Raw genomic sequence first — 25681 nt, 5'->3', positions numbered from 1 at the left:
GGTGACTTTGGGAAAAAATGAGCGTGGGAAAGGGCCTAAATGCCCTCCAATTTTTTTGGTCACTTAAAAAGGGCACTAGAACCTTTAATTTCTATTAGAATGAGCCCTCTTGCGACATTCTCGGACCACTGGGGCGACATGATCACCCCTTGAAAAAAAATAAATAAAATAAACACGCATCCGTAATCTGTCTTCTGGCAAAAAGTAAAAAAAAAATTCCATATATTTGAAGATAGGAGCTTGAAACCTCTAAAGCAGGGTTCTCTGATACGCTGAATCTGATAGTGTGATTTTCTTTAAGATTCTATGACTTTTAGGGGATGTTTTCTCCTATTTTCTAAATATGGCAAATTTTCTCAGGCTCGTAACTTTTGATGGGTAAGACTAAACTTGGTGAAACTTATATATTCAGAACCAACATAAAAATGCAATTCTTTTGATGCAATTCTATTGGTACCAAAATTCCATTTTTTAGAGTTTCAGTTACTATCGAGCCGGGTCGCTCCTTAGTACAGTTCGTTACCACCAACTGTTTGATAAACAACGAGTCAAAATCGAATTCTGAAAACGAATTTCAGTCTCTAGGAACTATACGTACGATAGAAATAATGAGAATGAAGAGAAAACAGCGTGCCATGACAGACAACAAAACATCATTCTGAAATTTGTAATAGAACATGGGCGTATGCATTATCTATTAAATAAACGGAAGAAAAGGTTTTCACGCTTTAAACTAAAATGACCATGACACAAGAAATACAAAGAAAACACATAGTCAACTTGTTAACATCACTTTCACTGTTTTTGTCCAATTCTAATTCAATGGCAGTACTGCAATTACGTAGTTTAATACTTTATGTATTCAACTATAAGAGCACTATAAAAGCATACGAGCACTATTAGAAGAATGGAATGTACTCCTTTGAAAAGACTGTTCCAGCCCCCTCAATAAAAACCCCTTACTATGCCCATGATAGCAAAGTAACTGCAATTTTTTTAAGTATTATCATCAATAATCCCAATCGATACTTTAAAAAATGAGTGGGAAAGTAAAAATTATATTCCATTTATATTCATATTTTTCCATAAATTGAAAGGAGGGAGGAAGCAAAGAATTTAGTAGTGTTTTTAAGATTTTGGCTATTTACCATACTGTGAGGCGCTGAAGATTTCCAATTTCAAAATTATTTTCTATGCTCTGAAAACACTGATTAGTTAAACCAAAGAAAAGAACAGTGATGTTATTGTTCTTTGCTTCCAAATTAAAAAGTGGGCTATAATTCTATTGGCTTATTTTTGTGACGCATTTTGACAAGCTGATGACGTCATGTCCCATTTCTGGAGAGAGAAAAAAAGGGCCTTCTGTTTTAAAACCCGGTCAACTAAAGTTGAGCGACCAATCTAGACATACAAATGCAACCAACCTCCGGAGAGACTCCACCTTTTCAAAACCTGATTGGGAATTTCGTAAACCAATAAAAGCAACAAAAGATTATTAGGCACAATATTTTTACAAGTAAATTCTCTGTTTATCTGTAGCTGAACCAAAGAGAAAAAGAAATATTACTTTCCTAAAACTTAGTGATAAAAAGAGTGGTATAATGTCAACCGTTTATATAAGCCAATTTAACGTCTTGCAACGGTTTACAACAGCTGCAGGCGTGAATGGTTCATAGGCAACATATTTTCGTAAGCTGATCACGTCACTCATTGCGCAAATGTAAAACAGGGAGACCAATAAGCCCTTCTTATCGCTCGTTTCATCAACTCCCCGACTTTTTATGTTTGCCACATAAGTTTGTTAAATTTGTGAGCCATTTTCCGACCACTTCTGATTGTTCAATTGGTTCCAAATATTAACAGCATATGCCCTTCCGATAACTGTGCTAGAATAGAATTCCTCCCTTTTGTAAACCCCCATCAATATAAAGGGGTGATTGACACAGCAAAAAGTACAGAACAAACGAAATCATACAAGACTTGATAGCGAAGCTATAAAGAAACCTGCCAGTTGCCGTGGCAAATTAGGTTCGAATCTTAGAAAAGGCAATTGTCTTAAACACATTACTTCTTTCTAGTGGCCATTCATTCCTAATAATAAATTTTCTTAAAATCTGGAAGTAAAAAAAAAAAACAAAAATAATGAAAGTTTGCTCTCTCATTAAATGTACAAAATGCTTCGCAGCACTGTGGCAGAAAATTTTCATAAATAAAAATCAGAAGACTAAAAGTAGAATTTTTTTCTCAAGAATCCCTGAATATAGGCGTAGACTAGGGGGCACAAAACAAATCGCGCTTTATCAAGGCCGTATCCAGAATTTTTTCGGAGAGGGAAGGGGGGTACAATAAAACTTTAAAAAAGCATTAAAAATGGTTTATATTCATATTTGTTACATTTTTACGAGTCGAACAAACATTTCGGGGGGGGGGGTAAAAACCCCTACCCCCCTAGATATGGCCTTGGGCTTTGTATGACCGGATCTTTTTAACTCATTTTCCTCAAATTACCGACTGTTTTCATTTATGCATTTATAACTTCATCAATTTTATGCCTATGTTATATAAAACCCGATTCGTTTTGCACTCCTTGTTCTTACTTATATTCATAGATGTTAGAGAAAAAACATTTTTTGATTTTTAGTCCTTTTTGAGAACGAAGTTTTTTCTGATTCATCATTTCAAACATGATAAGTTCCTATGTGCAATTAATTAAAACTGACGTATTGTTCTTCTCTTCATTACAACCCCCCCCCCCTCTCTCAAAGGAAAGAACCCGTGTGCAGCATAGGTAATACCCTGACATAATCATTACTAATACTCGAATTTATCTGAATAAGCTTGAGATATGCTTCAAATTTACAAACAAGATTTGACAGGTGATTAAATCACGAGAAAATACTTTCCCTCAGAATTAACTGTGGCTAATTATTAGTAGCTAATTAATTTATAGTTTCACTTCAATTATGTCACGAAACTATTGAAGGAAATATAGTGGTTATCTCTCGAAAAACATAACTTGCAGAGAATTTTTTTTCACTTGATTTGATTGAATCATTGCTTAAAAATATCAAAATAATTTATTTGATAATTTGAAATAAACATATAATATTTTAATAAATATTTTAATAATATATTTTAATTTATCCGATATACACTTACGGACTTATACCAACAATCGATGGCTTTCTATACTTATGTTTATAATGACTTTCAATATTATGGCTTTGAATGTCTATATGGCGATAATATGGCGTTTTTATGGCGATTTGGTGGCTTTCTATACTTATGTTTATAATGACTTTCTATAATATGACTTTGAATGTTTATATGGCTATATTATAGCTTTTTTACGACGATAAGGTGGCTTAATAAAAACATGATGACTGTATTATTGCTTTGTAATAAACAAATATGTATAATAAATGTTTTAACCATACTAAATTGTGAATTCTTCACTTATAGCCAATCCTCTTTCCACATTTTGAGAAACAATACATTTTAACCAATGTTTTTGACATTTTTGTTTTTGTTTTTTACATTTTTGAACTGCTTCAAATATTTATACTGCAGTTAATAACAAAAAAAAACGCACGAATAAATATTACCTACAATGCATTTAATAAATAAATTTAATAAAAAGGTGTTAAAAATATTAACCCGTGTAAAACCTAATTGTAAATATATTTATGCCACAGATCCGAGACTATAGCAAAAAAGGGATTGTATGAGGAGCTACCCTTCTCTCTATATCTCCTGAAGTTTGTTTTTGAAAGTGTGGCCAGGACAAACAGCAAGGACAAAGGGGCCTCGCCCCCAATCCAAATCTTCTAGAATTTCTCGGCACTTCTCATTGGCACATATGAGGTTTGACCTTTTATATATTTCTTTTCATGTTATGTTAATATTTTTCTTGTCATATTATATATATATATTTCTTATATATCAATTTTTATGCAAACTCAACAGCAACTTGTTTCGTTTTTTTAAAGTTCCTCCTTTTCGATGTACTTTTGATATTTAATACCCGTTGAATATTGGGAAATTGAATATCAAGTTGAAAATTGGGATGGGGGAGGAGCGTGGGTAGCTGTGTTGACCTCAGGCGGCTTGGTGCTGCGGTGAGTTGTTAGTGGTAGTAGTAGTTGAAAATAGTCGAATATGCTGTCAATTTCAAAGTAAACATGTCAGTTAGTGGTTGAACCATGCTTGTACACAGGAATCCATCTCCGGGGGGGTATATTAAAAAATTAGAAGAATAATATAGACGAATTGAATTACATGTAAAATACAAGGACTTATAAAAAAAACATTTCGGAAATCATAAAAGTGATGTAGGCCTGAAGACTTATCTAAGAAAGCGCCTCGCGCTTTCTTAAGAAAGTATAGCAGAGAAATGGTTACAGTCCACAAGTGATGCTAAGTAAATGTGTCATTCTTTTCTGGATGCAGGGGAGGAGGATCAGATGAAAATATATCAAAGGATAAAAAATAGAACAAACAAACCAAAGAAACAGCACAAAAATAAGAACATTGTACATGTTGAATTAATCATCTTTATAATGTTTATGTTAATCACTAAAGATGTGTACCCTCATTTTCATTCTATTAGCCATCGCTATATAATAGAATATTTTTATTTTGCTTCATACAATGGTAACTGTATGTAACACTGCGAAAAATCCGTTTAAATTAAACCAGTGTATTTGTTTATCTTAATGCACCAAAGGTGTAAAATCAACTGACAACCTGACAAGCCTGCCTAGCTCAGATGGTAGAACATCAGAATCTAAACCACAGGCCCGACCCCCTTCGTTAGGTTTTATTTTCATCAGTGAAAAGTTAAATATTGATAATGAATTCTTTGTTGGTTGAAGTTGTACTAGTGGAGGAAAACTCATATTAAACTATTTTACTCACTTATCTCACTGAGTCTAAACACCCTCTGTTCATAGTTTATTACCGCGTAGCCGTGAATTAATGACATTACAGAAAGTTAATCAGCCCACGAAAACTCGAGCCAACTCTTTTTTTTTAACATAGCACACAAAACGAGGTTTCCATTTAGTGTTTTGAGTGTAAACTGCTAAATAAAAACGTGTCTTATATCAAACAGTTGTACAGCTAAAAACTCGGCAAACACGAAAACAATAATTTTTCAGGTCATCAAATCCAAATCATATTGCTCAAGACAAGGTAATAAAAGGGTGTATAAATAACCAGGGAGATCGTACAGACTCCACCTAACATAAAACCACGCCAAATATCTAATCATAATCGACGATTGAAGAATGATAATTCATGCCCGTATGTCAGAAAAACTATCTAATTTTGATCTTACACAAGATTTTGGAAAGGTTGTAAAATTTTGAGAAATCTTCTCAAAATCTTTTCATAAATAATACATATTTCGCCATCTGATTTATGCACAATGGATGTTTCCATCTGGATTAAAGCACGTGGATCTTTGCTTACCTTTGCCCGGTATGAGGGCAACAACAATTTTCTTTCTAATGAACCCAGACATTTGGCACTTACTTTTCTTTTTAAATTTTCGCATGCAGACCAATGGTCCGCATAGCTCAGTTAACGATTTCCCCATTCTACACTTTCGGCTGGGAATTCCTGGTTGGGGGCAAATCATCGGCCACTTTCTGGGTTTTCCCCCCAGATTTCTTCAGGTACCCATTCTGAGCTCGGTCGCTTTAACTGAGTTCATAAAGTAGCATCGCTGACCCTCATCCCAAATCAAATAATCAGCGACACCTGGACTCGAACCCGCGACCCGAAGGACAAACGATTACAATTCCTGTGCGCCAACCATTCGGCTAGGAAACGAAATGGAAAGATTCCTGAAAGTTATTTTTATGAAAAGGAGGCTTCTGGGATGTTTGTATTAGGAAAAATTGTTTTTTTTTAATTCCTGGAGAAAAAAATCTGCTATTCTTATAACAATGCAAATGGTATTCAATTCAAAAATTGTTTCCAAGCCAAACGACTAGAGATTGACACAAACGGACAATCCGTTTCTTGAATTTTTGACAGTTCTTACTGAAAATTATCAAATAAACTGTGTTTTTCGAATCTCCCCACCCCCTAAACAAAAAATCATGCATGCGTGCATGCTTTCATCATTCCATAAAAACAAATCAAATCCTGTTTGAAACTACTTTTTTCTTTGCAGGAAAAGGCAATTTCAGACACGAACTTGAAGGTGAGCACACATAAAGAAGGATAAAAATATGTTGGTAAAATTTGAATTTCGAAAGTCTTTTTGCACTTTCCAATCTCGAAGGAACAAAAGGAAACGTGCTTCCGCATGTTTTAAAGTGAAACAAACGGCAAAATTAATCAAGACGAATATTTAGCTTGGACAATAAACTAGTTATTTAAATTTTACTGGAGACATGTATTGCTACACTACAAATTGACAGCTTTGGAAAAAAAGAGAAACAGAGATATTATGCTTCTATGTTAAAAAGCGTGCTTCGACTACATTGGTTTATTTATATGACGTATTTCTGAAAGCTGATCATATTATTACTTATTCCCGGAGAGAAAATTAGCTCAATGTTTTAGAAGCCAGTTTAATTAATATTGATCGACAAATATAGAGTGAAAAGGAATAACAATCTTAGGAGAGACAAATAACTCCACCTTTTCAAAACCTGGTTGGTTCTTTTGTGGGAAATAGTAAACCAGTAAATAGACTAAAAACTACTGTGTCATTACGGGTTTTGCGAGTAAATATCTGTTTCTCTGTGTTTGTAAAACTATTAACCTGATACATTAAGAATGGGTGAATATCCCCATAGGGTGAATATCCCTAAGGACCGTCCTGATAGGAGAAAAAAATAAGTAATATGAAAAGAATTTCGCTGATTCGGGCTTAAAAATACGATTTCAAAAGTATGATATTGATCCTGAGAGAAGATACAAGATCCCTGCCAAAGATATATATTCCCCGTGCATTTTGTCATACGTCGTCACTCAATACTCGTAAATTCCGCATACCCTTCCTGCTTACATTCCCTAGATTTCTCCACGTCCCCATTTAGAGGTGGGTCGACTCCGGCTGAGGTTACAGTCACGCCACTGACTCCCGTTTAAACCAAATAACCATCAACATCGGGACATGAACCCCTGCTCTCATGGACAAGGGGTCTCGAGTCTAGCCCGCTAACTATTGGCTAGGGCGTATATACAGCCTATTGTTTATTGTAAGTACCAAAACCATTGGAGATTGAAATGAATTCTGAAGGACCATTTCTCAGAATAAAGGAAAATACATGTTCTTCTCTTCACAGTTGTAAAACTACCGACCAAATACACCTTACCGAAAAACATAGAATTAATTTTCTTTCGAAAAAGGTTAGATCGCTGACATATCAGATTGACTCTAAACCATACCTAGCGATGAATAAGATAAATTATCCCGAGGAAGTTTGAAGCCACAAGGTTTGAGTCAGCTTGAAGGTAGACATCACTGTTTTGTAGAGCTTTCTTCAGCCACGGTACCTTTCAATTTTTCTGCCGGGTTCAAAGATTTACATTAAGATAGTAGCAATGGTTCGTTGGAACCACCAGGGTTTTTAACCACAAAAAAGGCTGCTGAACAACTTTATCATCAATTAACTAATGAACTTGTTTACGGAATTACTCTATGAAGTGAACAGTCAATTCTTTTGCTTGGTATTTAAATTATATCTGTCTGATACTGTGCAGTGTTAACAGATACCTACTCGACGGCGCGGCAATGAAAGAGCATGTACCAAAAGCCCTCTTTTTCAAGCGAAAATGTGCCAAAGCCAAAGGTGTAGCTTTCGATAAAAAAAGGGCTTAAAAATCTGCTGATATTCGGGAACTTAATGGGAAACTTCCTCGAAAAAGACAAAATAGTGCAAATGCACCCCAACTGGCAACACTGAGACTGTGTCTCATTTTGTGTTTTACCATTCAAGTTTACGACTGAAAATTGCTATGAACACCGTTATTCAGACGCAACTCCTAGAGGTGCATGTGCAACTTAGCATGTTCACAGTAATAAGTTCTGGGAGCGACAACTCAAATCTCGGAGGATATGTGGAATGACATTACAAAAATACAAAACTCTGAGAATATAAAAACTGTAGGGAAAATCTGAATATTTAAATAGGGTTAAGACCGAGACTCTGTGATTTGATCATCTATACACAGGACATCAGCTCTTCCTTGTTCTTTTTTATTCCAAATACACCGTATATCTATGTAAATTAAATGAGAAGAAACTACCATTACTGAAATTTTGTTTCTTATTGATAAAGCTTAGTTTAATTCAAAAAATTAATTAAATCAATTCGAAAAATTACTTCATCTAATTGATAAATTAAATTAATTATTTGATAAAAAAAAATCTGCCACGATGGCGGACCTAAAGATCGCCACCCTGAGCGTGACTTAATTAATGGCTGGAGTTTACCCCCCCCCCCCGTGGAAAATAAGGCTTTCCAAATTTGAAAATTTTATTTGATTTTTCTTCCGCAAAAGGAAGGAATTTTGGTACAAACTCGAGTACAAACCGGTTTCTTCATTAGTTTTTTTTTCTGCTAAGCCGCAAAAATTTTGTCGACCCAGAAACCGGCGCATCTACCTAAAAAGTAGAGAGAATGTGGGATTCCGCAAATCGGTGGAATAAACGGCACCAAGGTGCATTCCGCCATCATTTGAAATAATATCTAGCAGAGTACACGTGGCGAGCGACACTAACGGCAGGGTTCATTTCAACGCGATTCTTAATGACATTCCTGGGCACATATGTTTAAGTTGTAGTTTTCACAATTTTGTTTGTCATATATTTTCATCATTTTTTTTTTCAATAGCATTAACCAAACTTCACTTCTCGGCAGAACTTGAGTGTGGTGGCTATAAGACACAAGTAATGAAATAAATTCGCTGGGAAAAAACAAGCTTTAGCAAAAGAGGCGTAGCTTTGGATTTTAAGCGCCCGGGGACAATTTCAGTTTTTGCTCCCCCTCTTCCAGAATATAAGTAAGCAAAAGAAACTCAGCTTGCCCCCCCCCAGAGGCTTTGCCCGGGGACAGTCGTATTTACTGTAGGACTAAGTTTAGTATTTCCACTCTCAAGAAAAAAAACGGGGTAAAATCCTAGTTTAGTGACTTCTTGCTATCTCGGAAAGGGGTTAGGTTAGGAAAATGAAACTTTCAGGGATTGGTCTACAGACTAAAGTATGTCCCGGGAAGGTATTTTGAAGTACCTACCTCCACTCCCTCTCCCTCTAGAGGGTCCTGACCTTTGGTGACCTATAAAAATATGTTTGTTATAAGTGAAACCTTGCAAAATAGATCTTCTGCTTAATTGAAGTACAACAAAATTGTTTTCAGCTTCATAACTTTGCTCAATTCCACTTAATAAGGTTTTAAAGATATGCAAATACATTTCCTAAATTTTGAAAAAAAAGCATTGATATGGCTCAAAATTCTACTCAAATAACAGGAATTGCATTTTCAGAACTAAAGGCAGAGAAAAAAACAACTAGTAACTGAAAATTAAGGTAAAATGTTGTTTTGTCAAAATTTCAATAGGTATAGGCCTGTCATGTAGGCAAATTTCAGGGCCCTCTAGAGAAAGAAGGAGTGGATGTGGGTACTTTAAAATACCTTCCCGGGACATACTTTAGCCTGTAGACCCATCCCTGAAAGGTTCATTTTCCTAACCTAAACCCTTTCCGATACAGCAAGAAGTCAATTAACTAGAATTTTACCAGGTTGGTACCCTCCCGGGTCATACTTTAGCCTGCAGACCCATCCCTGAAAGTTTCATTCTCCTAACCTAAACCCTTTCCAAGATAGCATGAAGTCAATTAACTAGAATTTTACCAAGTAATTATTATATTCGTAAAGACCATAAAAAAGGCATCGAGTAGTATATTCACTTTATACAAAAGCCAGAAATATGGTTTTTCTATAAATTTACCCACATTCTGTAATTGTTCCTACTATTTCTTATGTTCCCAATAAGCCTACAGTTTGCCTATTTATTCCTTAAATTTGCCCCTCTCCCCATATAAAATAAATAATACCTGCATCTAGACTCACTTAAATGCAATATTATAGAATACCTTTAAAATATACACTACAATATTCCGTTAAAGTACTTTCATCCTATATCACTATCCATAATTTCCACCTTCAAACACTGAATTCAGACAGCATACTAATTAAGGAAGAAACGCAAGAGAGAGAGAGAGAAGAACAAGCAGAGCACCAAGCGGAATTTGATAGAAACACTGGACGCGGACATTTGAATGGACATACCACCTCCAGGCTTGCAATTAGAACTTCCGAATTGATTTACAAGGATCTTTCGAGTGCGGTTAGACAACTACAAAGGAAAAAGCCACTTGAGCCAGTGTCATAAATAGCTATGCATCACCATCTAGATTGGGTTGTGAAAGGGTTGCTTTGTTACAACATTTTGATGGCTTTAAATTATCACCGTAGCCGAACTTAGGTTAAGCCTGAGTTAAGCATTGAATTGATGACTTTCTATTTATTTAATTTGTATTTTAAGAAAGAAGATAAGATATATTATAACATGAACTTAAGTACAATTTTTTTTTTTTGGGGGGGGGATAATAAAAAACCAGACTAAATCCAATAATCTGATAGAAAGTGCCCAAAAACGTTGAAAAATTGAAGACCTCGGAGAGGGCCCTAAGCCCCTCGTCCGGTGCGCTTCCTTGCTTTACTGTGCAGTGCCTTTTAATTTCTAATGAAGAATGTTGTATATTCGCAAGCTTTACGTAGTTAAAAACATATATATATATATATATATATATATATATATATATATATATATATATATATATATATATATATATATATATATATATATATATATATATATATATATATATATATATATATATGTATATACATATATATATATATATATATATATATATATATATATATATATATATATATATATATATATATATATATATATATATATATATATATATATATTAAAGATAAGTTGTATGTGTGTGTGTGTCGACTGACGTCATGTTTGTTGATTGACGAAATTACACACCGGGACATCGGGACACAAATGACGACCGGGACACCGGGACATCTATACATATAAAAATAAGTTGTCTGTATGTGTGTCGAGTGACGTCATGTTTGTGTGTCGACTGACGTCATTTTTTGTCGACTGACGAAATTACAAACAGGGATATCAGGACACAAATGACGACCGGGACACCGGGACATAGGGAATATAAATGACGACCGGGACACTCAAAGACAAAGCGACCGGGACACAAGGAATGTTCGATTAGCAATCACCATCAACAAAGCATCGGGACACAAATGACGACCGGGACACAGGGAATATAAATGACGACCGGAACAATCAAAGAGAAATTACAGACCGGGACACCGGAACACAAATGACGACCGGGACAAAAATGACGACCGGGACATCGGGACACAGGGAATATAAATGACGACCGCGACACTAAAAGAGCAATTACAGACTGGGACACCGGGACACAAATGACGACCGGGACATATAAATGACGACGGGGACACATGGAATGTTCGATTAGCAATCACCATCAACAAAGCTCAATGGCAATCATTAGAATAATGAGGTATAGATCTGAATACAGATTGCTTTTCCCATGGACAATCATATGTTGCATGTTCAAGAATCGGTAAACCTGACAATCTATTTATATGCACAGACAATGGGACAGCCAAGAATGTTGTATATTCGCAAGTTTTACGTAGTTAAAAACATATATATATATATATATATATATATATATATATATATATATATATATATATATATATATATATATATATATATATATATATATATATCAAAGGTGGGACACAGGGACACAACTACAATGGAGCCTAACTAATATGGCGCGTAACGACTTACACGCGCGGGGGGGCTTGGGGGGCGCGAAGCACCCCCACCAACTAGGTGTTGGAGTGGCGCGAAGCGCCACCCAAACAGCTAGTATATATCTATATATATAAAAATAAGTTGTTTGTCTGTGGGTCTGTCGAGTGACGTCATGTCATCATGTCGTCATGAAGTTAGTTGTCGTCATGTTTGTTATGACGATGACGTCATTAAAAGTATTTAAGAAAATTGTTCAAAGACAAATTTTTAATTGTAAGAAGATCGTGGACGGAAAAATGTTTAATTGTAAAATGACTGAAGAACCTACAATGGCAACAGCCGAGGAAGCTGCTCAAAAGACAAATTTTTAATGTAAGAAGATCGTGGATGGAAAAATGTTTAACTGTAAAATGACTGAAGAACCTACAATGGCAACAGCTCAAAGAGTCTATGCTAAAAAACTTGCGGCTGATAGAGAAAGTAAGAAAAGAAAGCGTGCCGAGGAAAAAATTAAAAAAGGAAAAAAACTGAAAAATAAAGGAGAAAAACAAAACTAAAAAAATATAAATAAAAAAAACTAAAAAGGTAAAAACTCCAAAAAAAACTAAAAAGAAAAAGAAAAAAACTAAAAAAACTAAAAAAAGGTAAAAACCAAAAAAAAACTAAAAAGAAAAAAGGGGAAAAACACAAAAATTTGTTTCATCATATACCAATTCAAAAACGAATGTATATACAGACCGGGACACCGGGACACAAATGACGACCGGGACACAGGGAATATAAATGACGACCGGGACACAGGGACACAACTACAACGGGGACGCAGGGGGGCACAGGGGGATATATATATGACGACGGGGACACAGGGAATGTTCGATTAGCAATCAGAGTCGGTAAACCTGACAATCTATTTATATGCACAGACAATGGGACAGCCAAGAATGTTGTATATTCGCAAGTTTTACGTAGTTTAAAACATATATATATATATATATATATATATATATATATATATATATATATATATATATATATATATATATATATATTCACAGGTGGGACACAGGGACACAACTACAATGGCGCGTAACTAATATGGCGCGTAACGAATTACGCGCGCGGGGGGCTTGGGGGGAGCGCGAAGCGCCCCCACCAACTAGGTGTTGGGGTGCTAGTAACAGCTAGTATATATATATATATATATACATATATATATATATATATATATATATATATATATATATATATATATATATATATATATATATATATATATATATATATATATATATATATATATATATATATATATATATATATATATATATATATCATAGACTCACACACGCTAAGCTAACACTTTCTTTCATTCCATTGCAATTTTCCTTTTATTCTAAAAGCAAATTTTGTTGCGCAACTTTCTCCTTTATAATCCCAGTATCTCCCCACCCCTTATGCCTTGTAAAGACCAGAACATATCCAAAAAGCACAGGGGGCTTGAGCCCTGCTCATGTTGGCTGCTGCTTGTTTTAAACTTCCCTTGGTTATTTATTAAAATTCTGTTCCTTTTGGGTTTCATTTATTTATTGGTATGATTTGTGGTAGTTTTACGTTTGGAAATTTATTTGACTATATTTCTGCTCATTTTGTTTAACGAGGCTCTTACTTTTCTTTGAAAAAGCTTGTTTTGGAGAAAAGGTTTTTTAAATTAATTTCTGTAAAAGAAAATATATATATATATATATATATATATATATATATATATATATATATATATATATATATATATATATATATATATATATATATATATATATATATATATATATATATATAAATTTTGAAAAAAAACTTTTTTTTGAAAAAATGTCAAAATTTTTCTCGAACATAAAAAATAACATTCATAATAAAAACGTCATTTCCAGTGTTGCCAAATGCTCGATGTAAGATAATGTGTCCATGAAAGCAAAAATGCACCAAAGTTGTATTTCAACCAATTGACTTGGGTCACCAAAACTTGGCTCAACTATTAACTTTGATTTGCTTACAAACTTATGGCAGGAACTGCATAACTTATTTGGAAATTTGGAGTTTTTTCTCAGATTATAAGACTCGCCCATTTCCACAGTTTTCTTTCTATGATTATAGTCATGGTTTGTAATGACAAAGTCAAATAAAGACTTGCCCTCGAAATCCTTTTATTAAAAAAACTCGTCCATTTGCACTATTTGCTTTTCACAAACTTCTCCCTCAGCACTAAAGAGGTTTCTGACCCCAAAATAGCATACGCTAAGCTCTAAATTAAAAAAAAAAAATGTGTGGATTTCATACGCGAGAGAAACCAGAACTGTAGAAGAAAACACTATATTTTAACGTGGCCAAAGCTTTTCAATCTCATTATGTTATATCTGTGTTTTAATTGCATCATTGAAAGTAACTAAACTCCAGGTCCTAATAACTTTGATGAAAAATAAATTCAACTGAATGCAATCTAGAAAGAAAACCTAGGTTGATTGACCACTAGTGGCGTATATGGCCCAACGTTTTAGAAGCCTGACGCCAAGAATATTTTCATAAAAAATTGAACAGATTCAAATACATTTGAATTTATTAGAATTTTCTAATAGATTCAAAGGATTCTATCCCTTCTTAAAAAAATAGCGACTCAAAGGTTAATTAGTTTTTCACAGACTCTTGAATTTGTCTCATCATCCCCACATAACCCTGAAGTCTTCCTCCAGGGGTCTCTTGAATACATTATAAATTTGTGTCATATGTTGATGAATTAAAGAAAGCCATTCGGTCCACTGAAAAATCGTAATTCGTCTGGTGAAGAAGACCCGCTTCCGGAATTATATAATGCTGGCTATGTAATTGTCATAGCTTGACTAAAATGGCTATTTGACTAAAATTGGACCAAAAAGACTCTCCCGAAGGTTTAAGTCCTTCTTTCTCTCTTCAAATGCTGTTTCGTTTTGATGGAGGAGGACAGTGCGTAGTTGTGTTGGGATCAGGCGGCATGATGCTGGATTGAGTCGTTGGTAGCAGTAATAATTTCTCTCTTGAAAACGGGTGACAAGTATGAATATAAAAGTTGCCGCGGAATCGCTGTCACTGATATCGTGACAACGTAGTTTGTCATTCTTCTCTGGAATAGATTGAAACAAATACAAAGTAGAGACAATAGGGAAAATCTTTTCGAGACAGTGGAAATTAGTTCTGTGGATATTTCGGCCCTATGTCCAAGGGCCGTCTTCAGCACAATACAAGAATAAGAGAGAAACTATATATGTATAATTATATATATATATATATATATATATATATATATATATATATATATATATATATATATATATATATATATATATATAAATAAGTTGTCTGTGGATGTGTCTGTCAGGTGACGTCATGTTTGTGTGTTGACTGACGTCATGAAATTAGTTGTCGTCATTTTTGTTATGACGGTGACGTCATTAAAGATATTTAAGACATGCGTTCACGTAGAAATCTATTAATTTTTAACTTTAAAATGACTGATGAACTTACAATGGCAACAGCCGAGGAAGATGCTCAAAGAGTCTATGCCAAAAACTTGCTGCTGATAGAGAAAGTCAGAAAAGAAAGCGTGCCGAGGAATCAAAAGAACAGCAAGGAAACAGGCTTGAGGCTGATAGAGAAAGAAAGAACAGAAAGCGTGCCGAGGAACTACCAGAGCAACGCGAAAGCAGACTTGCTGCTAAAAGAGAAAGTGAAAAAAGAAGGCGTGCCGAGGAACTACCAGAGCACCATGAAACAAGACTTGTTGCTAAAAGAGAAAGTGAAAAAAGAAGGCGTGCCGAGGAATCACAAGAACAGCAAGAAATCAAGCTTGCTGCTGATGGAGAAAGTAAGAAAAGAAAGCGTGCCGAGGAATCAGAGCAACCTGAAAGTTATCGCCTGGCATTCAGGTACAGCCCAGTCGATGATTATAGCTTGAGTAGATGTGTTCAAATCGGGACTATGTCTAAAATTCGTCCCTATTGCAAGGCCTTGAAATTTAATGGTGAAACAATGGGAATGTGTTGCGCCTCAGGAAAAGTTAAACTTCCTCTATTGGCTGCACCACCAGAGCCATTGAAGACTTTCCTTACTGGAACTACGTCAGAATCTAAGCGTTTTTTGTCACAAATCAGAAAATATAACTCATTTTTCCAAATGACGTCGTTTAGAGCCCAAATCGAAAATCCAGATCAATTTATGTCTACTTTCAAAGTAAAAGGGCAAATTTATCATAGAGCAGGGTCCCTTCTACCATTCAAAGGCGAGAATCATAAATTTTTACAATTGTACTTCATCAGTGATAGAAATTCTGAATTGAATGCACGTTGCGAAATTTCTCCCAACGTTGAAAGGACAATCGTTTCCCAATTGCAACATCTTTTCCACGAAAATAATAATTTAGTGCGTCTGTTCAAAACAGCCATCGATTTGATGCCTACTGATACGCATAAAATTGTTATTTCCGCTGACAAAACGCCTCCTGGCCAACATGTGCGTAGATACAATGCTCCAACTATCGACGAAGTGGCAATCGTTATGGTCGGTGATCAGTTTTTACCTCGAGATATTATTCTTCATAAGCGAAACGCTCAGTTGTTAAGAATTGCTGAAACTCATCGATGCTACGATGCCCTACAATATCCTATCATTTTTTGGGATGGAGCCGACGGCTATCACTTTAATATTAAATTGATGAATCTAGCCACTAACAAAGAAATGAATAAGAAATGCAGTACAATGCATTATTATTCCTATAGACTAATGATTCGGCAGGATGAAGAAAATTATATTTTAAAATGCCGTGAATTGTTTCACCAATTCGTCGTTGATATGTATGCTAAAATTGAATCAGAACGTTTGCTATATATCCGCCTGAATCAGACCAAGCTCCGCTCTGAACAATACATTCATTTGCGAGATGCAGTTATAAATGACGGTAATACCACAAACGTTGGAAGATTAACAATTTTACCTTCGTCATATGCTGGCAGTCCCCGTCATATGCATGAATATGCTCAAGATACTATTGCGTATGTTCGTCTCTATGGTCGTCCAGATTTATTTATTACATTTACATGTAATCAATCTTGGGACGAGATACTGCAGCTTTTACTTCAAGGACAATCGGCGGTTCATAGACATGACATTACGGCCCGTGTCTTCCGGCAAAAGTTGAAATCACTGATAAACTACATAGTAAAACTTGAAATGTTTGGGTCAGTGCGATGCTGGATGTACTCAGTGGAATGGCAAAAACGAGGTTTGCCACACGCACATATACTAATCTGGCTACATAAAAAAAATTACTTCGAACGAAATTGATGATGTGATTTCCGCTGAAATACCTGATGAAAATGTCGATAAGGGGTTACATGATATTATTGTAAAAAATATGATACATGGACCTTGCGGTGCACTGAACGAAAATTCACCATGCATGGCCAAAGGAAGGTGCACAAAGCAATATCCTCGACTTTTAGTATCCAGCACAATTACTGGCAATGATGGTTACCCACAATATAGAAGAAGATCTACTGAAGATGGCGGTAAAACAGCAATAATAAAGAAGCGTAACGGTACCACCATCGAAGTAGATAACCAGTGGGTTGTTCCATATTCCCCATTATTATCAAAAACATTTAATGCACACATAAACGTTGAATACTGTAACTCCGTAAAGGCAATCAAATACATATGTAAATACGTCAACAAAGGCAGTGACATGGCAGTTTTTGGCTTGCAGCCCGAAATCAAAGATATCGACGAAATCGTACAATATCAGGCTGGAAGATACATAAGCAGTAATGAAGCTGTTTGGCGAATTCTTTCATTTCCGATACATGAACGAAGTCCAGCTGTTGTTCACTTAGCGGTACATTTACAGAATGGTCAACGTGTTTATTTCTCGGAAACCAACGTGCAACAAAGAGCCCTGAATCCACCGGATACAAAGTTAACCGCTTTCTTTTCGCTTTGCAAAAATGATTCTTTTGCAAAAAAACTGCTGTATACTGAAGTGCCTTTGTATTACACGTGGAATACTAAAAATAAAGTATTTGAACGTCGAAAACAGGGTAAGTCAGTCGACGGCCAACCTACCATCTTCAAAGATACCACGATAGGAAGACTCTACACCGTTCACCCCAATCAACATGAATGCTTCTTTCTACGTCTGCTTTTGGTGAATGTACCCGGTCCGACATCCTTTGAGTATTTGAGAACTGTAAACGGTACTATACATGACACTTACCGCAGTGCATGCCAAGCTCTGAATTTATTGGAGAATGACCAACACTGGGATAACTGCATCAATGATGCGTGCGAAACGTCAACCCCAAGTCAAATTCGTGCATTGTTTGGCATCATTTTAACAACTTGCTCTCCATCAGCTCCTACAGAGTTATGGGGAAAATCTAAGTCAAAAATGTCCGAAGATATACTCCATCGAAAACAGTTAGAGACGTCAGACATGACTTTTGATTTTACATCAGAAATTTATAACTACACTTTAGTTATTATAGAAGATTTGTGCGTACGTATGGCAAACAAACCTCTTCAGGATTTGGGAATGCCTTCACCTAACCGTATCGCTGCTGTTTCGACATGTGTAGAATTGGATCGTGAACAAAGTTACAGTACCAGTGATCTATTGTCGTATGTACAAAATAACATTTCCAAGTTAACGTCGGAACAAAAAGACATTTATGATACGATAATGTATTGTGTCGATAACAAACGTTGGAGAAATTTTCTTTTTGGATGCGCCAGGAGGTACTGGTAAAACGTTTGCGATAAAACTGATTCTGGCATCAATTCGATCAAAAAATGATATAGCGTTGGCAATTGCGTCGTCCGGAATAGCCGCAACATTGCTGCCTGGTGGAAGAACTGCTCATTCCGCTTTGAAATTGCCTCTGAATTTGCATTCTACAGAAACTCCCACGTGCAATATTTCCAAATCAGTCGCAAGTAGTTGCAGCCACAGTTACAAGTTATTGCAGTCGCAAGTAGTCACAGTCGTAAGGATTTGCAATCTTAAGTAGTTGCAGATAGTCATAGTCAGAATCAGTCACGGTCACACGTTGTCATATTTGAAAATAGTTGCAGTTGCAGTCAAAATTAGTTGCAATCGCAAGTAGTCATAGTCACAATCGCAAATAGCTTTTATCGCATTCGCTAGTAATCGCTGTCATAAGGATTAGCAATCACATTTTTTTTTTCGTTAAATGGTTTAGGATATCAACTAAGGGCAAGTAAGGTATTGGCAACTTCCTTTAACGCATAGCCGTTTCTAGGCCTGGTGGCACTAAGGGGAAAATCAATTACAGTGCCCCTCCCGAGTAAAATATAAGCAAAAAGCCGAATGAAAGGAAAAATTGTACCGATGTGGGCAACCCCCAGTCACGGCTCCCCCAGCTAGGGTACCCTGAGCAGCTTTTTCCCGCCTTTGAACAGCTCTGATTGAGCGGTGTGGCTTTCTTCACCTTAAAAAATATAAAACCACAAATTCTTTTGTTAAATAGTTTTGGATATAGGCCAAAACTGAACGAAGAAATGGCATCTTTCTGGAGTGGTGTACCATGTTTTAGTTTACACAATTAAAAAAACAAATTGTTTCTATTAAATAATTGCGGAGATCAGCCAGAGAGGGAGGGGGCAATAGCTGATATTGCTCCAGGCACTGAAAACCTAGATGTGCCTCTGCAGTTGACAATTGGAAAAAAAAACAAAAAATTAGGCAAATTAAAAAAGTTAATGTTAAAAAACACAAAGGATAGGTAAAGTTTATTAAAGATACTTTCAAAAAACCCAGGATATGTCTCTCTCCCCCCCCCCAAAATGAACAGATTCCCTCCCAGCATTAAACTATGGCTCAACTGATACTGTCAGCTAAAATAGGTTTTAACGAAATACCTGGAATCGCTACAAAAAAAAAAAAAAAAAAAAAAAAAAAAAAAAAAAAAAAAAAAAAAATTCATGTTTATGATGCGCAGATCTTCCCCAGAATTCCAATTTTATTGAAGCATACTCTGACCTTTAAGAAAAAACTGATAATTGTATGCCTATGTTTCTTTTAGAATACATAAAGAAATTAATTCTAGCTACAAAATTTAATACTAACAAACAGCACAAGCTTCTAAAATATCTACCAAAGTGTTTTGTTTCTTTCTTAAGCGATAATAGCAATAATGATAATAAATAAGAATAAAAACTTAATGTCTGCAAAGAGAGTCGTTTTAAAAGAAAAAATAGGTTAGATTTTTATTCACTTCTACCGACTATCTAAAACATTTATTATTATTATGTTTTATATCATACATGGCACCAGACTGTTAAAAACTTAGTGGCTAATATACCACTAGTCTATGTTGACCTATATTTCCCCCTAGAATTGTGTCTGTAGAACTTCCCTAGATGGAATAAAAGACAGATTATCAGGAATAACCTCCCTCGAGAGACCATTCCAAGTGGGGGCTTACAAAACTGCTCGGGCTCAGTGTGAGATGTCTCCTCTTTTAGGTAATTAAATAAAAAAAAACATTTTTTGTTCAACTGAAAGTAAAGAGCAACATCAGAACTTATAAGACAGAAATAATTACGTATATGAAGGGGTTTGTCTCTCCTCAATACGTCACTCTTTACGCTAAACTTTGATTTTTTGCTTCAGTTATTCAAGAATGACTCCTGACTCATAAAGGGCGTTTATTTAGAATAACAAGCTGTTTTAAAAGTTCCAAAAAAAACCTTAGCATAAAGAGCGAGATATTGAGGAGAGGTAACTCCACTCATCTGCGTAATAGTTTCTGGTCGTTTTAAGTTTTAATCTTGCTCCCTACTTTCAGTTGAAAAAACTTGTTTTTTATTTAATTTCTGATCGTTTTTTAAATAATGCTGGGAAATCCGGCTCCCTCTCAATAGAAAATCTTCTTCCCCTGCGAAAAATTCCTCCATAGTGATATCCTTCCACGTACCCCTCCCAGATCAGAAAATCTCCCCTGAAAAAGTCAGTATATTTCCTAATAATCGATAGTATATGTAAACAATGAGCAAAGTTCATAGCTAACAGCCCTTCCTCCAGGGACTGTATGGGGTCAAATCATCCTCAAAGACATAGTTATTAGATTTTAAGACTATGCTAAAAAATGACTATCTCAAAATTTTGATCGGGCGACTGTGGGGGAAGAATGACCGTGGGAGGGGGGCTAGACACCCTCCAATATCTTTGGTTACTTAAAAAGGGGCCTAGAACTGTTGATTTCCGATAAAATGAGCCCTTTCCCGATCTTCTACGATAAATAGTTTGATACGGTCCCTCCTGAAAAAAAAAAACAAAAAAAAAAACAACCAACAACAAAAAAAAGCAAATAAATATGCGTCTGTCATCTTTCTTCCGGCAAAAAATGCATAATTCCAATTTTTGAACATAGGAGCTTGAAACCACTGCATTAAGGTTTTCTGGTACGTTGAATCTGATGGTGTCATTTTCATTAAGATTACTTGTTTTTCGGTTTTTTTTCCCATTTTCCTAAAATTGGACAAATTTTCTCAGGTTCGTAACTTTTGATGAGTAGCATTAAATTTGGTGAACTTGACATATTTTGAGTAAGCATCAAAATTCGATTCCTTCGGTGTATCAATTGTTATCAAGACTCTTCATCTTAGAGCTTTGGGCCACCTTAGAACTATTGAGCCACAGTGCTTCCATCTTAGAATTGGGCCACCATCTTAGAACTATTGAGCCACAGTGCTTCTTACTTACAGTTTACAACCACGAACTGTCTGATTTGAACGTACCGTGTGTTTTCCATACTGGCTTGAGAAACCTTGATACTACTTGAGATGGTTCATCAGAGGAAGGATGTAATTTAAAAAAGGTCAATGACACCACACCATGTCTCGTATGGTGGTCTCACCCATTGCGGGGTTCCAACAGAGCCAATAAAGTTGTGCACGACAATAAAGTAGTGTCTATTTTGTTATAGACGGATAGAAGTAGAAGTAACAAGGACAGTGAAAACTACATCCGATTGTTTTAATTGCTGACGTGCAAATTTACGCCGTATTCATATCAACAAATAATAAAATACAATTTTAAAAAATAGAGAACTCAGTTTTTATTGAAAAAGACCTTCATAAGCAGATATGCAGTTTTTGGTAGTAGCAAGGCCAAATTAAAAGAAAAACAATGAAAAAATGTGGATGACAAATTAGTAATAAATAAGCCAAAAACATATGGTACATAACAGCTGAAGAAAGTCTAGTTGTCTTTGGGAATCAATACATAGTTAATATTTGAACTTTTACGGGCAAAAAGCGTTGTCAAATTTCACTAGTTAGTTTTACTCGTTTATTTTCAAGGGTTAACGTGGCAACACTGACGAAAATGGTTTACTGCCCCAAAGGCATCATATTTCCCCAAATGCGGCTATTCAATTTGGTCCTACTACTGTATTTGCGTCCTGTTCATTCAAGTAGCTTGGTCTCCCCTTTGGGCGCTCGATTAAAGCCATTAGAACGCTTATTATAAACTCACTGAAGGAGAAACTGAGAAAATCATATGGGTTGCTTACTTGGGTAAAAGGCCAATTTGATAAAAGACCACTGGGTCGGCTATACAGTTCATTTTTTGCACCGCATGTATTTTTCCTGATACCAGCGTGGAGATTATTTTCTCCAAGTGTGCGTAAACAGATCCGTTCAGCTTTTTTTCGGTTTTGCAAATATTTTCCAAGCATACCCATTTGGATACGAAACAGTTACATTTCTAGGCGCTATGAAGTGTTAGAAATATGTGAAAAAATGGATGACTCCAATGGATGACTAAATTCCGAGAGCGTTGCGACAGAATTGTTTATTTTCCTCTTGCGTGCATTGTGAACTAATATCACTAGTGTTCGACCTATAGTTCATGTTTTTTCTCTTTTTGTGTTGTTACGTGAGTGTTTTTTGCTTTTCTTTTTCTTTCTTTATTAACTCCTCTATGGTGCATTTTCTGTACAGAGGGTGTCAATAAATTATATTACTATTTTGAAAACTGAATTCTAAAAAGTTATGGTTGTCAGTTAACAATAGACCTTCGAGGGGTCCTGGGGGCAAAAAATATTTTTCTTTTGATTTCATTAATACTCTAACTTGTATTCATCTTTTTCCAAGAAATTTGGCTAACTGGCTATAGGATCTTGCTTTTAAGTCGGAAAGTTGTGTGTATACAGTCGAAAAGGTAAAAATTTTTGTGAGACGGACAAACCTTATGGTAGGAGCCAAAAAGTATCGGTAGCCTATAAGAGTGGGAACTGGAGCTAGTCATGGGTAGCAATCAAGACCATATTCAGGGTGGTTTTCCAGGTTTGACCCTCCCTCCCCCTAAATTTTTTTTAGACTCGTGAAAACGCAACAAAAATGCATTGTTTCTTTTGTTGTTGTAAAAGCCCCATTCTTTCTTTCTCCCATTTCATGTCCCCATTCTTTTCCCATGTCCAATATAAGCTTCATGGTTGAGTGACTAAGAATACGATTACCTGTAATTATGCTGCATTGCAGCATAAGACAGCTACAATCAGCACCTTTCTGTGGCATGATCTATTTTGTTACTTAGAAACACCGTTACTTATGCTGCATTGCATCACAAGACATGTAAAATCATCACCTTTCTATGGTATGATCTATTTTGTTACTTAGAAACACCGTTACTTATGTTGCATTGCAGCATAAGACAGCTACAATCAGCACCTTTCTATGGCATGATCTATTTTGTTACTTATAAACGCCGTTACTTATGCTGCATTGCATCACAAGACAGCTACAATCAGCACCTTTCTAGGGCAAGATCTATTTTGTTACTTAGAAACACCGTTACTTATGCTGCATTGCAGCATAAGACAGCTACAATCAGCACCTTTCTGTGGCATGATCTATTTTACTACTTAGAAACACCGTTACTTATGCTGCATTGCAGCATAAGACAGCTACAATCAGCACCTTTCTATGGCATGATCTATTTTGTTACTTAGAAACACCGTTACTTATGCTGCATTGCATCACAAGACATGTAAAATCATCACCTTTCTATGGTATGATCTATTTTGTTACTTAGAAACACCGTTACTTATGCTGCATTGCAGCATAAGACAGCTACAATCAGCAGCTTTCTATGGCAAGATCTATTTTGTTACTTATAAACGCCGTTACTTATGCTACATTGCAGCATAAGACAGCTACAATCAGCACCTTTCTAGGGCAAGATCTATTTTGTTACTTATAAACGCCATTACTTATGCTGCATTGCAGCATATTACAGCTACAATCAGCACCTTTCTATGGTATGATCTATTTTGTTACTTAGAAACCCTGTTACTCGTGCTGCCTTGCAGCATAAGACAGCTACAATCACCACCTTTCTATGGCAAGATCGATTTTGTTACTTAGAAACACCGTTACTTATGCTGCATTGCAGCATAAGACAGCTACAATTAGCAGCTTTCTATGGCAAGATCTATTTTGTTACTTATAAACGCCGTTACTTATGCTACATTGCAGCATAAGACAGCTACAATCAGCACCTTTCTAGGGCAAGATCTATTTTGTTACTTATAAACATTGCAGCATAAGACAGCTACAATCAGCACCTTTCTATGGTATGATCTATTTTGTTACTTAGAAACCCTGTTACTCGTGCTGCCTTGCAGCATAAGACAGCTACAATCACCACCTTTCTATGGCAAGATCTTTTTTGTTACTTAGAAACACCGTTACTTATGCTGCATTGCATCACAAGACAGGTAAAATCATCACCTTTCTATGGCATGATCTATTTTGTTACTTAGAAACACCGTTACTTATGCTGCATTGCAGCATAAGACAGCTACAATCAGCACCTTTCTGTGGCATGATCTATTTTACTACTTAGAAACACCGTTACTTATGCTGCATTGCAGCATAAGACAGCTACAATCAGCACCTTTCTGTGGCATGATCTATTTTATTACTTAGAAACACCGTTACTTATGCTGCATTGCATCACAAGACAGGTAAAATTATCACCTTTCTGTGGCATGATCTATTTTGTTACTTAGAAACACCGTTACTTATGCTGCATTGAAGCATTTACTCTATAATTAAATTGTTCCCTAAATATACTTAAATTTATAGGGTTATACGAGTTTACGCAGTGTGGAGAAAATTTTCAAATATCCTTTCATTTTAAATCAGCCATTTAAAAATTATCTCGCTGTCTCTGTCCATGATTCGACAAAGGAATGCTCACTGTTTGCGCTTTTAATAGTGATAAAAATCTAAGCAGCAATTTTTTTTTTTTTTAGAAAAATTAAAGACTTGTTGTGAATAGTTAAAACTCACACAATTTAATTGCACCCGCCACATAATATACTTTAGTTCATTTCCTACCCTAGGGCCTTAAAAATACACTTTAAAAAGAAGGCACGCAACATAATAAGAATATATAATGATAAATTATATTATAGAATTAAAAATAATTAGAAAAAAATGAAACCATAAGGGGAAAAAACTTTTCAACCCTTTTTTAGGCCAAAATTACATTAAAAACAAAATAAAAAATTACAAGATAAACCGTGAATTATTCCGACAGAAACTGAGTGTGAATTTTTTGGACAACAATAGAATTTTTTTATAAGAACGATAATATGCCGGAAATGGCACTAGAAATGTCGTGGCGTGGTCTCCTTTGCTAATTAAAAAA

At 35.5% G+C, this 25681-nt stretch overlaps 1 protein-coding gene across 1 annotated transcript in view; it reads right to left on the bottom strand.

The window, feature by feature from the left end:
- LOC136036516 (uncharacterized) overlaps nt 1-10302 on the bottom strand; it is a 161720-nt gene extending 151418 nt beyond the window's left edge. The window contains exon 1 of the mRNA XM_065718820.1: nt 10115-10302. The gene's annotated coding sequence lies outside the window, so the exon portion shown is untranslated. The remainder of the gene's footprint in view (nt 1-10114) is intronic.
- Nucleotides 10303-25681: the final 15379 nt, after the last annotated feature.

Source organism: Artemia franciscana, chromosome 15 (genome assembly GCF_032884065.1).
Source record: "Artemia franciscana chromosome 15, ASM3288406v1, whole genome shotgun sequence".
NCBI lineage: Eukaryota > Metazoa > Arthropoda > Branchiopoda > Anostraca > Artemiidae > Artemia > Artemia franciscana.
The sequence above is the reverse complement of the archived record's forward strand: the minus strand, read 5'-3'. Positions and strand labels throughout refer to the sequence as shown.